General features: G+C 44.0%; 1 non-coding gene and 2 pseudogenes across 1 annotated transcript; 1 reads left to right on the top strand and 2 right to left on the bottom strand.

The window, feature by feature from the left end:
• Window positions 1-1,144: 1,144 nt before the first annotated feature.
• Window positions 1,145-5,609, top strand: LOC114636619 (annotated as a pseudogene).
• Window positions 5,610-7,266: 1,657 nt separating this feature from the next.
• Window positions 7,267-7,397, bottom strand: LOC114636620. Its single transcript, XR_003713652.1, has one exon. It is a non-coding gene; the product is annotated as a small nucleolar RNA SNORA17 (small nucleolar RNA).
• Window positions 7,398-10,154: 2,757 nt separating this feature from the next.
• Window positions 10,155-12,125, bottom strand: LOC114636618 (annotated as a pseudogene).
• Window positions 12,126-13,231: the final 1,106 nt, after the last annotated feature.

Below are 13,231 nucleotides of genomic sequence, written 5' to 3'. Positions count from 1 at the left end.
TACATATGACCCATCAAATTAAGGGTCAATATGCATTGTTCTATCTAAAATCGCCTGATCAGAACTGACCACTGGACAGTACTTCCTGTAGATTTATATGAGATACTTGTGGGTTTTTTGTTTTGTATTGTTTTTGCTTTATAAGTTGACAAAGATGTTTGTGGCAATGGCTCAGTCCCAAAAGTCTGAGCTATGGTTCTGATCAATAGTGTGTGCACTCAATCAACCATCAGGGTTTGACATTTATAGGATTTTGTGTGGTTTGTGGGTTGAATTAGGTATCAGAATACAAGATGATAGGCACTTGTTCTGTCAACCAAGCAATGTCTATAGTATTGTCCTACGCACTGTGCGTGTCCCTCACCACTGCTGACTATTTTATTGTTAGAAAGGATCCCATGATATAGCTCAGAGCGGCCTGTGAGAAAACCTGCTTTGGTGACTTTGGCACTGAGAGGAGAGCCCCTCACCCAGCCTAAGGGCTTTTTCATTGGTGGCTACAATATTGATCTTCCTCTGTCAACAGATCTCCAGACTGTTGTGAGCACCTGATAACTGCAACTCTCCCTCCTAAGGCCCCTTGTGGTATCATTCAAATGCTAAGCACACAGTTTCATGAGTGCACCCCCTAACGCAAACTAATTTTGGACCTGCCCTTCAGGCTCTTCCAGGATGTGATTTCAAGCATCTCTACATGATGAGACAGGAGATCTTTCTTCCTCCACATTCTTCCTGATGTGATTTTCAGCAGTTTTAATGGCTAATATTGCTGAATTATGAAAGCTTGAGTTAGGATGAGACATTCCTGGGCATGGTCTGAAGGGAAACATTCAGCTAAATTCAGAAAATCAATGACTTAGGTGTTTCTGATCAAGTCTAGAGCAAACTCTGGCTTTGGAAAGTGGAGGTGCCCAATGTCTGTGACCCAGGAAACTCCCTTATAAGGATGCCTCAGCTTCCTAACTGTACAGGGAGAAAAATAGCAGGGAGGCAAAGGGTGTTCCCCATGACATCAGCAGCCCCTTCTTTGGACATTCCATTGTATATCCTGGAGAGTTCTTGGCATCCCTTGTGATGTCACCAGTGTTGTAGTGACAACAAGTGCACTGAGCTCTCTCAGTGTCTACAGCATATGTCCCTAGACATGATTTCCCGACTGAGGAGACTTTTTGGAAGAGCAGATATGGAGGTGACAGAAACTAGAGAGAGGCAGAAAGTAGCTGGACATCCATCTGAGCATAATGAAGGACGAAAAATGTGGTCTTGGGGAATGTGGAGTAAGTCCTGGGAAGGGGATGTTGAGCTTCCTGTCTGGGGTGGCCTGAGCTGGCCTTCCTAGCAATTTGGGCACAGAAACTGACTTCACTGGGAAGCAAAAGAATTTCCATGATTATCACAATACTTAAACATCAAGGATTTTAGAACATGACTTTCTTGATCCCTTAAGGCAGGTGATGTCAAGGACAAAGCAGGTATTTTCAAATACAAGTCTTTATTTGATTGGGTTTTGTGGTTGTTACATGGGGACAAAATGAGACCATCACGAGTCACAGAGGGTCTAACCTATGCCAGTATATTTCAGGGAATCCCTACACTTCACTTCCATGGCTTTTTTTTAAGCTTCAGTGGGTATCTGACAGTAGTACCAGGGAAAGAATTGTGCCCCTGGTCATGGTTTTATGTTCTCAGAACTCCTCTGACCTCCTTTCCCTGACAGTACCCACCTTAGATTTATTTATCACCCATTGTGGGTGGCAGGTATTTCTGTCCTTTAACCAAATATCTTTCAATATTGATACACTCAGACAATGAACCCTATTGCCATCTCTGGGGTGTTTGGTGTTTCAGTAAGGGGAATTGGCACTGTGTTGACCATGGTCTCACTCTGCATGAATTTTAGTCCAAACTACTGTACCTTGACTAACAAGATGGGACATCTGAACATCTCCTATCACTCAAGTTCTTTGGGTTACTTAATATTCTATCTGACTTGTGAAACCACAAGACTGAGGGATCTAAAGCCAAGTTGTGCCTTGACTAACAAGGTGGGACATCGAACATCTCCTATCACTCAAGTTCTTTGGGTTACTTAATATTCTACCTCACTTGTGAAACCACAAGCCTGAGGGATCTAAAGCCAAGTTGCACTTTGGAAAACTGACAATAATGGTGGGAAGCTACCGCTGTGGTCATAATGAGAATGTGTAGGGAGATAGAGGAAACACCTGGCTGCTTTCATCTCCTGGTCTCTATAGAGTGATGGGAGAGCTGAGATTCACTTAGGAGACATCTAATGCCTGGACCAGACTGTTTGCGGTGTCCCTGGTTTCCAGGCCTGCTCTCCTTCTCTTAGAGCTCAGGGTGTTCTCCCAGGATGCTCTGCCTTCTCTTGGGGCAATTTACTTATATTCTTCTGCCTACAGTGGCTGGCAGACAGTCATCATCCCCTACAACTGTCTTAAGCAAGAAAGAGGCCAAAAAGGAGGAAAAGAGTCTGACCAAAGAGCTGGAGCTCAGTACCCAGGAGAGAAACGAGCTGAGAGACCGCTTGATCTATGTCACAGAGGGATCCATTAACAAGAGGTACTCATTACTCCAAACACTTTGGTGTCAGTCTGACATCTGCAATGTCACCCTCATCTTATCCTTTAAGGTTGTGACTTCTGGGAAGCAGTACCTCCACAGAGTCCCTGTGCCCAACTTTATGTCCCTAAGTGCTTCTTAGAGGAGAGGCTGAACCTGAAGCCAGGATAGGAGCGAGAACGGAAATGGATTCTTTTGCTTCCTCCAATTGAAATGTTGAACTTGTGGTCTGAGTAAAGAATTCTGGATGGAGGCAGTGGCTAGTGAATGCCCAGCATGCATTTGGAAATTCCTTGACAGATGCAGTGAGTTTCTTGTGATGCTTTGTACTTACCTGGCTCTTAATTGAGGGCTGGAAGGTCCTAGCAGCAGCTGGTTCCACACTGTTCATCTCAGTGCTTGACTAGAAGGCCTGAAGCTTATGCCTGTTCCTCTTTCTCTGTGTGCCTTATACTCTGAGTCAGAAACGCTGAATGAATTTCTTCTTAATCTGATTGTTCTCTCTCCAATGCTGTATCTCTCTCTTTCTCATTCTATGATTCTGTTTCCTTTTCCTTTTCCTTGTCTGTGTGCTTGTGTGTGTACACATGCATATGGATGTGCAGACTTATAGTAGTTATATATTTCCTTCCACTCTTTGGGAACTAGGGTTCTGTGTTTTGTCCTGTGGATTTACCTGTATAACAGTTTATAGGTGATGTGAGTCCTGAGGTCCGGGAGCCCCTACTGTAAACAGCACTGTTCATTGCCTGTGTGGTGCCATTTGTCTGTACATTTTTATCTCTTTGGCAGACTAGAAAACAGTTTTGATGTCTGGTCTCATCTCCAGAATTATATTTAATGATAATCTCTACACTATAAGTTATCCAGGATTTACAGTTCCTGTTTTGAAAGTAGGAAATATATAATCACAGGTTTCTGGTGGTCAATTACCTGTGGTCTAGTCTCTTTAGAGGATAAGCTGCTAGACCTGTAGTTCAGGCCAGTTGAGTGAACACAGGGAGCCAGGGTACCCTCCATCTGGATGCCAAACTTCTGCTGTCCAGGATAACAAGTTTCCAAAGGTGGAGAAGATGCGAGTATGTAGAAGGAAGAAATTGGCCTTCCAGCATTGGGGTAGGACAGGAACCAGCCTGAGTTCATGTGTTACTAAAAGCCATGTTCATGGAGTTCTGTCTTCCTGGGGCCAGACCCTATTACAGGACAAATCCACTGTATGAAAAATTGAAGTTAAAGGAGAAGATGATCGTGTCATTTCTGAACAAATTAGAGACGGAGAACATTGACTCATGTGAGAACTTCCAGGAGCACAAGAAGGAGATTAACTTCTATAGGTAAGTACAGGTCATGGAGGCTACCACTTGTGCAATGGCCATTTTTGCATTCCTTTGATTCTAGAATGGATAGTCTGCAGGTCTGATCTCTCCCTTCGGCTTCTTAACCATCAGTGTACCTTGGGCCTTTTGGACTCATGTTTCTTCAATCTGTAAGAGAAAGTTAGCCTTGCCAGGGTTATCCAGGCATCCCGAGGAGCTTCTAAGATAGTTAAATGAGAGGGTTCTATTTCAGTACTGTACTTCTGGGATTCACGCAGGGTTTTATAGTTGTGAGTGTGATGGAACACATGCATAGAATGCCCTCCTTTTAGTTCTCCTGACCTCCAGTGAGGGTATTTGCACCCTACTAATTGAAGTTGCTGCAATACAATGGGCTGTCATGGAGATACCTCTTTCTTTGGGAGAGTCATATAGATGGAGATATCTCTTTCTTTTGGAGAGACATGGAGCATTATTGGAGTTTGGGCTGCAGACATGATTAGTTCTTATCTGCATTGGCTGTTTGCAGTTTGTGCAGCTGTCATGTATATACTGAAATGTATTGCTCTAGGTCTTCATGGGAACCTGGATCCTGGTGGGGTAATGGCACCTATAAGTAGGAATGGCAGGAGGGGGCTGCAGGATCTTAATATGCACAGTGTGTTTCCAGAAACCTGCACAATCGGCTCCTGTTGCAGTCATCTGTTGTAAAGAAGCCATTGGTCCAAGGGAAGCAGGATTACAAGGAAGTGCAGGCTGATTGGTACCTCCTCCAACAGTACTTGACTGAGATGAACCTGACTGTTGAAGATAAACAGGAGAAGGCCAGAAACCTCCAGAAACAGCAACATCAGGTAGGGACAAGCAGCTCATTCAGACTAACCCTGTCTGTTATCATTTGCCTACTGGATCCATATTTGCATTCATCCACCATCTTTTAAATCCACACTCCTAACCAGCCACCCACTTAATGGAATGTAGATGTTCATTACTCTGTGTATGCACAAGTATTCTGGGAACTTCAACTCTTGGGAGACACTGAATTATTGGCAAGTGTACCTTGCTACTCTGCTTGAAGCTGCAGTCTAGAAAGGGTAAAAGATGAATGACAGGTCACACTCTTGCATGTCCACATGATAGGAGGGTTGCTAAGCAGAACTTTGAGAAAGTTCTATGTCTTGTGACAGGAGTTGTGCAGGGGTCATGTGACCTCCCAGGTAGGCATCACCTTGCAGGGAGTAAAGCCAAATGCAAATATCAAATGAGTGCTTCTCACTGTCAGTGGTCTGGGTGGCATGTGGCCTTCTCCTTTCTCCTGCAGCCCAATGAGTTCTCTTCCCATTGGCCAGGTCTTGGTTTGCACTGATAGAAGTCTAAGTAGCAGCTTGTCAGCCCATGTGTTTGTGAGCTTTGCTTGATATTTTGCCCTGCTAGCAGATTTAGCAGCAAGGGTTTCAGTTAAAAGATCAATGTTGAAGTCTAGTTGAGGTGGTCAGAGGCAGCAGCTGACATCTGACATGCATGTCCCAACCAAGCCTGTGTCTTCATAACTGCCTTCTTCTCCCAGGTCTCAGAAGCTGCAAGAGAGCTGGAATCGGCCACTTCCCAGCAGGAGATCCTCTTGCAGAATGAGTTGTACCTCAGGAACCCCCTGCTGAGCTTCCTCCTCAACAGCCACAGACTTCTTTGGATGAATCTCCTTCTTCATAGATCATTTCCACAGTGTGAATGGGCCCAAACTATGTATCCAGTGAGACAGCCAGGCTGATCCATGGTCTTTTTCTCTTTCCTGTGTGACCCCTTGTGTGAGAACTGAGGTGACTGCAGTACCAGCAAGTGCTCAAGAGGAGAAACTGGCTGTAGGCTGTGCTGCTAAATGTGCAGTGAGGGAATGTCACCTCACAATTTTTTCTGTTAGAGTTTTCGTTGAAATTTTCTTTTGCATGGTTCTGTTTTTTCTTATGTTATTGAGGTATTACATGTTCTTGTTATTGGTTTTGATTTTGCTAATGATTTTCACAATTTATATTAACCTTCATATTAAAACTTGTTTTGTAAATTTGATTTCTTATGAATAAAAAGTCGATCTGTAACTCTTGACTCTTTTTTTTTAATTTTATTTAACCTTTCTTTTACACTCCATTTTTTACCCCTCTCCATATTCACCCTCTGACGGTTTAACATACTGTTCTGCTCCCCACCTGTCTCCCCGAAAAGGTCTCTGACTACCCTCACAAACACCTACTCCCCCAAACCTCCCCTTTCTTTGGAGTCCTTTGAGGTTTAGGTGCACCTTCTCAGACTGAATCCAGACCTGGCAGTCCACTTTATGTATATGTGTTGGGGGCCTCACATCAGCATGTTTATACTGGTCAGTTGGTGGTCCAGTGTCTCAGAGATCCCTGGGGTCCAGGTTATTTGAGAATGCTGGTCCTCCTACAAGTTTACCCTACTCCTCAGCTTCTTTCAGCTTTTCACTAAGTCAACTATAGGGGTCAGCATCTTCTGGTCACTGGTTGAGTGTAAATATCTGCAATTGAGGCTTCCAGGTGCTTGTCTGGTCTTTCAGAGGGCAGTCATGATAAACCCCTTTTTGTGAGCACTCTATAGCCAGAGTAATAGTGTCAGCTCTCTGGTCCTCCCCTTCAGCTGGGGCCCCCTTGGGGTTGTTGCTGGACCTTCAGCCAGACTGATGAGCATCTCAGGCTAGAACTCTGCCTGGGCTGCCTGTCTCTGGACTGATGGTTGACTCCCGATTTCTCCTTGCCTGCACCTCCCTATGTTGCCCCATTCAGAAGATTTCTGTCTAAGGCTCATTTCTTACCACGGTCCATTGTAACAGGCAGGGTTTCTTGTCTGCAGCTTGCTTCCCACCACCGATTCCAATCTGGACCTACACAGAACAGGGTCATTTCAGGATTGCTTTTTACAGGATGCTTTAAATTCTTTTTTCCCTTTTAGATAATTTCTTAATTTACATTTCAAATATTATCCCCATTCCAGTTTTCCCACCCACCAACAAATCCCCATATACTATCTGTCCTTCCCCTGATTCTATGGAGTTTTTCCCACCTTCCCACCCATGCCAGCCTACCCTTCCTGCCACTCCCCTACACTGGGGCATCGAGTCTTCACAGGACCAAAGGCCAATCCTATTGATATCCCACAAGATCATCTTCTGCTACATAATAGGCTGGAGTCATGAGTCCTTCCATTTGTCCTTTTTGGTTGGTGCTTTAGTCCCTGCGAGCTCTGTGTGTGTGTGTGTGTGTGTGTGTGTGTGTGTGTGTGTGTGTGTGTGTGTTGTGTTTGATTAATATTCTTCTTCTTCCTATGGAGTTGAGAACCCCTTCAGTTCCTTCAGTCCTGTGTTATACTCTTCATTGTTCAGATGTTCTCAGATCACCACACTGAGCTTACACATAGCCTCTCTCTTCTCTGCCACCTACTGAGGCACATGAGACACAACTGCCACCCTGCCAATGATCTAGGGGCAGACAATGTCAATAATTTAAATCATTAAATGTCAGTGGAATTCTGGTCTGTACGATTGAAGAGTAAAACAACAAAGCCAAAAACTACAAGAACAACAACAACAAAACAGCTAATATTATTTTCAAAGGAAAGACTTATTACCAAAGAATAATTAGCCAATCTTTTATCAAATCTTAAACTAGACCAGGAGATTCCTAAGCTCTGGCCATGTAGTGAAGACTCATCAACATAAAACATAGTTTAACAAGACTACAGTGCAATTGTCTCCAATAGTAGGAATTAATCAATACTGCTTAGTACTACTTAACCTAAGATCTTAAAGTTTGGAAAATGCTTTCAATTAATGAAAGTAATTCAAATTCTCTGAAGAATATTGTTGGAAGTTTGATGTGGATGGTATTGAATTTGTATAGATGACTTTAAATTTTTTTTTTATTTTTTTGAACAGTGCCTAAATCTTTATTTTTCATAACCTACATTTTTCAAATTAGACAGTTTTACACAAAAATGACACAAAAGGAAACTTAAATTACCAATAGTTTACATGTAAGCTTGATTCTGGTCTTAATGAAAAGTAGAACAGAAACAGAAACCCTCAGGCAAGCTTCCACTTTACACTCCTGTTCTGTGACTTGCAGCTGTTAGCGCTCCTGGAATCTTCGATTGTATGTTGCTTTCCATTTAACAGGCTACAAAGCACACAAACCGACAACTACAGCTCACTGAAGGGGACACAAAGACAGGTATGCACCATCAGTCGCCTGCTGTGACACACTGGACCAGTTTTTCAATATCAACTGCAGAAACCCTGATACAGCAATATAAGACTTTTTTTTCTTTTCTGTTTCTTTGTCTTTTTTTTGCCACCCACTAGTGACAACCAGTGATGCAATGACAGGATGGATTCACTGAGACATCATGACACTGACTACAAGGGAGGAATCACTTGAAATTCATGTCTGGTGAAGTGGGGCCAGATTCCTAGTCTGTATTTCCATAGGATAATTAGGCATCATCACACAATTTTACAAGTTAAAAATGTCATTTGTGACTGTGGTATCTCTGATTCTATACCTTGAGATACTGAAAGGAATGAGTAAACTTAAAAAGTAGATGATGAAACCACATATCACACTTGCTGTATGTGACATAGCAAGAGTCTCCATGCACCCTCAACAGCGTCCTATTTTGATAACTTCCATTTTTTTCTGAGTGGAAAACCTCAAAGTGTTCAGGAAGTCTCTGTTTTGACATTTTACAGCTATTTGGCATATCACCTTTGCTTCCTGAAGATGAGTGCTATAAAATTCTCATGTGCGCGAGGCTTTAGTCCCTGGTGCCAGGCTGTCACTGGCTAAGCGGTAATTGCAGTGTCCCGACCTCATATCTGTACACATGCCCTTTCGTTTCACCACAGAGCTTTACACTTCCAGCCAGAAGCCAGCAACACCTACAGCTGCCTCTGCCACACAGGTCTCGTGCTGCAATGCTCAGCCTTGGGGAAAGGACTTCTCATTAAAAATCAAAGATCCTCTGTCAGAGCACCCTTGGGGATAAGGGATGCAGACCATAATAGAAAAATTTTGGACATATTAAGACAAAATACTTTCTCTGTAAATTTACTATGAACTTGCTAACCTGACTGCACTCTTGCTCTTCAGAAGTGCAGAGCTTCTAGAAACAATCAACAAGACCCTCATCCTGGAGGTAAAAGAGCAAGGACTCTGTCCTCCCCAGGCAGAGGGGGACCACAGACAGCACTCTCTCATGGCTAGGTACTTTTAAATCCATGTGCCGATGCAGAGGTACAGGAAGACATTCACACAGAGCTGGCTAAGACAGGACTCTCCAGAGAGAGTGTGTGGGGGACACAGACAGTGCAGGCACTGGAGGATGGGAGACAGGCAGCCCATTAACTCACAGGGACACACATCATGGTACAACTTCATGGTCTGACGTCAGTGGGCAGCAGTTTCTAATTTCATCTAGATTCTATTCACATGTGCTTTGAATTTATTTTTCAGAGTAGCCACTTGGAACTGGAGTGAGAAGCTGGTTACTTGCTGGCAGGACAAGAACTCAAAGGTTTCAGGTCTTTCTAGGGTGCTCTGTGCAGGTTCATTCTGCCCACTAGATCAAAAAAGAAATGCATGTACATCTGTATCTTGTTTTAAAGCTAGAGTTACCTGTTAGCTAAGGGTTTAGATGAACACACAGCTCCTATGCCAGTTTCTCAGTGCACTGACACTGCCAGTCCCTTGCTCTGTGAGGCCCAGGCTGTTCCTGCAGTGCCATCAGCCCCCATCCGTCTGCTGGGACACCCTACCAATGTGAACTTGCAGACCAGCTATTAAAAAAACAAAAACAAACAAACAAACAAAAAAACAAACCGAAGTAGCAGAGTTCCCTTAATTTAGAAAAACTCATTATAGGTTTGCATTCAGAGCTAAATGGAGGCTTAATAAAAAATATCCATTTGTTCGCATAAATACATTTTATATCCTGAAAAACATCAGACTTCTGTATCACCTCCAGTTAAGCACCATCCTAAAATAAGGTTTATATTATATAATTAAATCCTGAAAAATAGATTTTTTTCCAAGAGGGGGAAAATCAGACTCACAGAATGAAGTAACTTGCAGGTATCCCACGGGCCCGACAGACACTGCAAGCTCCTAACCAGCGGCTCATTCTGTACTGAGTGGGAGAGATTCCTTCGGTGAATACAGCTCTTCCAGACCCTTCCCAGGCACCCAGCTTTCACTGAGGAGTCTTGGGAGGAGTGGTCTGTTCCTTGTTCCTGCTCTTGCAGGCAGCTGGAGGAGAGGGTCAGCGCCCAGGCTGCCTCCTCTGATCTTTGGGGACTCCAGGAGTGGACTTGAGGGCAGAGGACTCTCTGTATCTGTCCACAGGCTCAGCAAGCTTCTTCTCCTCCTTCCCACAGGCGACAGTGTTTGGCTTTTGTTCTTTGGAGGGTTGCAATGGGGAGGAGGAAGCAGGCTCTTTACTCCTTCTCTGACAGATCTCTGCATAACTGGGCTTTCGCAATTCTGTTGCTGCTCCATTCACCTGCACGGATTTACATGCAGTTGTAGTAGGAGTAGAAGGTTGTCTGTCCACACTGTGAGTGTCCCTCGGCTTTTCTGCCACCTTGGGGTCCTCGGGTAAATGGGCCAGGGAAGGGGATCGTTCAAACGCTGCTGACACAGCACAGGGAGCTGGCATGGAGGGCTCTCTGGGTCCCACTACAGGAACAGTGTTTGTGCTTGCAGCTGTGCTGAGCTTTCTTTCCTTTGAAGATCCTATGATCAAAGCTGGAAAGCCTGTTTTCAAGTAAGTCCTTTGTCTTCAAATTGCCTGCAGCTCCAGGTCCCGGGGGGGGGGGGGAGTTGGACAGCCCCAGTTCGAAACTCAGTGATGGAGGCTTTGCTGGTGTTGGAGACTGTGTCTGACGGCTTGTAAACTTCTTTTCTCTTTTCTTCCAGTAGCCAAAGGAGTTTTCCCTGCTTCTAGGAGGGTATTGTCTGAGTGATGTCAGAGGAGACGTGGCAGTTTTGAAGGTCGGAGATGTAAACCCATTTGTAAATCCAGTACTTGGAAAAGGAGTTACCAAGGGTGGATCAAAATCAATATGTGTTGCCAACGATGTCTGGGGGGTGATCAGGTTGTACAGAGGGAACTGCTGTGGGGGCTATACACTGGAGGTAAGGAAAATGATGTAGCATAACGCTGCTGTGTGTAAAGGTTCATGTCCAGAAGTCGAAATCCATTCTTTGGCAAAAATGTGTTTATCGCTATTGCCTTTGCTTTTGTCCGTGCCTTAATTGGCTTTCCTTCGAAAGTTCTGACTTCTTCTCAAAGGTATTTGTAAGTCTGCTGTGCATCAGCTTCTGTTTCAAAGGTAATAAACCAATTATCATTATAAGCAAATTCACAGCTTATAAATTTTGGTGAATTATCTCCTTTAAATAGTGCTTCTACTTCTTCCACAGGGGTCGATTCCGATATTTCACACAATATTTCTATGCACCGGTTTTGATTTGGCCTTTCTTTCTCTCCCTTCTCATCCACTTGGAGTAAAGGTAAAGATCTTACCACTTCCACAATCAAATCCACATCAGTACTGAGTTTCTTGATAGGGTCAAGGTTAGCTACCATTGTAATTGGCACATACTGATCACTGTCCATCTGGGATATAAGGTACATGTTGCTAGCAAAATTCTCCCTAGATAAGCAGAATTCCAATCTTTTTTTAAGTACTTCCCGAGGCTCTTCCTGGCTTTCTGGTTGAGACTCATTTCCTCCTGTATCTTTCTCAGGCAGCGAATCATATTCTGAATGGTCCAGAGCCAGAGTCTTCATGTCTGTCTGCTCTGCCTCCTGTGTGTCTGGGAGCACTGCATTCTCACGACTTTTCTCACCATCACTATTGGCATCGAATCCCTGCTGGTCACAGTCTGTAGGATGACCAGGAGCCTCTTCCGACACAGCATTCACACCAACAGCAGCACTACTTGCTTCCAAATGGAACATATGAGTCCCCCATACTTTTGCATTAGGGTTTTGCTCTGAAACCTTAGTTGTTGGGACCTGTGTCAAAGCTTGGAGGGAACTTGTTTGAGAAGTGGCTTGTGATATAGGACCATTCATCAGATGAGAGCTGTCCTTGCCCTCCTGGACTCGCTGTGTCTGAGGTTCAGCCACAAAATTAGCGTCCAGATCAGAAGTCATGGACTCCACTGGAAAAGTATAATGCTAACCTCAGAATGCTGTCAGCTGCTCGCCCTGCCCGACTGGCTGCCTGCGGGCTCTTCACCCCAGCCTTGGTGCCCAGAGACCTGGCAAAACACGCGGGGATGGCTGAGGAGGGAGAAGGCAAGAAAAGGCACCACGGCCGGGCCTGCCTGGAGACAGCAAAGAAGAACTGGTGTGGGCTTGGCAGCTTGCTGAAAATCGATTCTTTTCTCATACCACATATCCTGATTATAGCCTGCCCTACCTTCCTCCTATCAGTTCCTCCCCCCTCCTCTACCTCCCTGATTCATTGCTTTCTGCCACTTCTGAGAAAAGAACAGACTTCAAAGAATTAGCTTGGAAACGTGACAAAATAAGATATAGTAAGATGAAGAAAAAGGTATGATACTGAAGTTGAACACACAAACCCTACAGAAGATAAAGGGAATCTAAATCAGGCACAAGAGTCAGTGACACATTTCTTCAGTGTCTCATAAAAATACTAAGCTAATAGCTAAAACAAAGATGCAGAAGACCTGGTATAGGCCCCTGTCAGCCATGTAGTTGAGTTTCAGTCTGGATGAGCTCCTATGGCCATTGCTTAGTTAATTCAGATAGCCTAGATCCCCAGGTGTCCTTTGTCCCCTTTTATAATCACTGTGTCTCCTGTTCTACAGGAATATCTTATGGAAGTGACTGAAGCCTGGAGGGAAACAGTGACAGCCATGGGGAGAGGTTCAGTGGTAGGAAAACATCAGGGAAGAAGTTAAGTTGTAAGAGCTAGCTGAAACACTGCCCCAGCAAAAACCCAACAGCATAAACTATATAGATGTCTCTGTGTCATTATTAGTAAAAGTCCAGCAGGACCTCAAAAGCCTTGCTATAATCCCTGAGCTCTGAGTAGAAGGAAGTGATAGAGAAAATCTCTACAAAACGTCTGGTTGTGTGTCTCTGCATCTGTTTCCATCTGCTACTAGAGGAACACTTCTGATGATGAATAGAGAGGACACTGATACTTTATCATAAATGAATTTTTTTTAGAAATTATTTGAGTTTCTTTTTTTAAAGATCACCAATGTTTTTGTCTACTCCAGGTCTCTAGG

Source organism: Grammomys surdaster, unplaced genomic scaffold (genome assembly GCF_004785775.1).
Source record: "Grammomys surdaster isolate TR1022 unplaced genomic scaffold, NIH_TR_1.0 124662, whole genome shotgun sequence".
In the NCBI taxonomy this organism is placed as follows: Eukaryota; Metazoa; Chordata; class Mammalia; order Rodentia; family Muridae; genus Grammomys; species Grammomys surdaster.
This window is presented reverse-complemented; position numbering and strand designations above follow the sequence as displayed.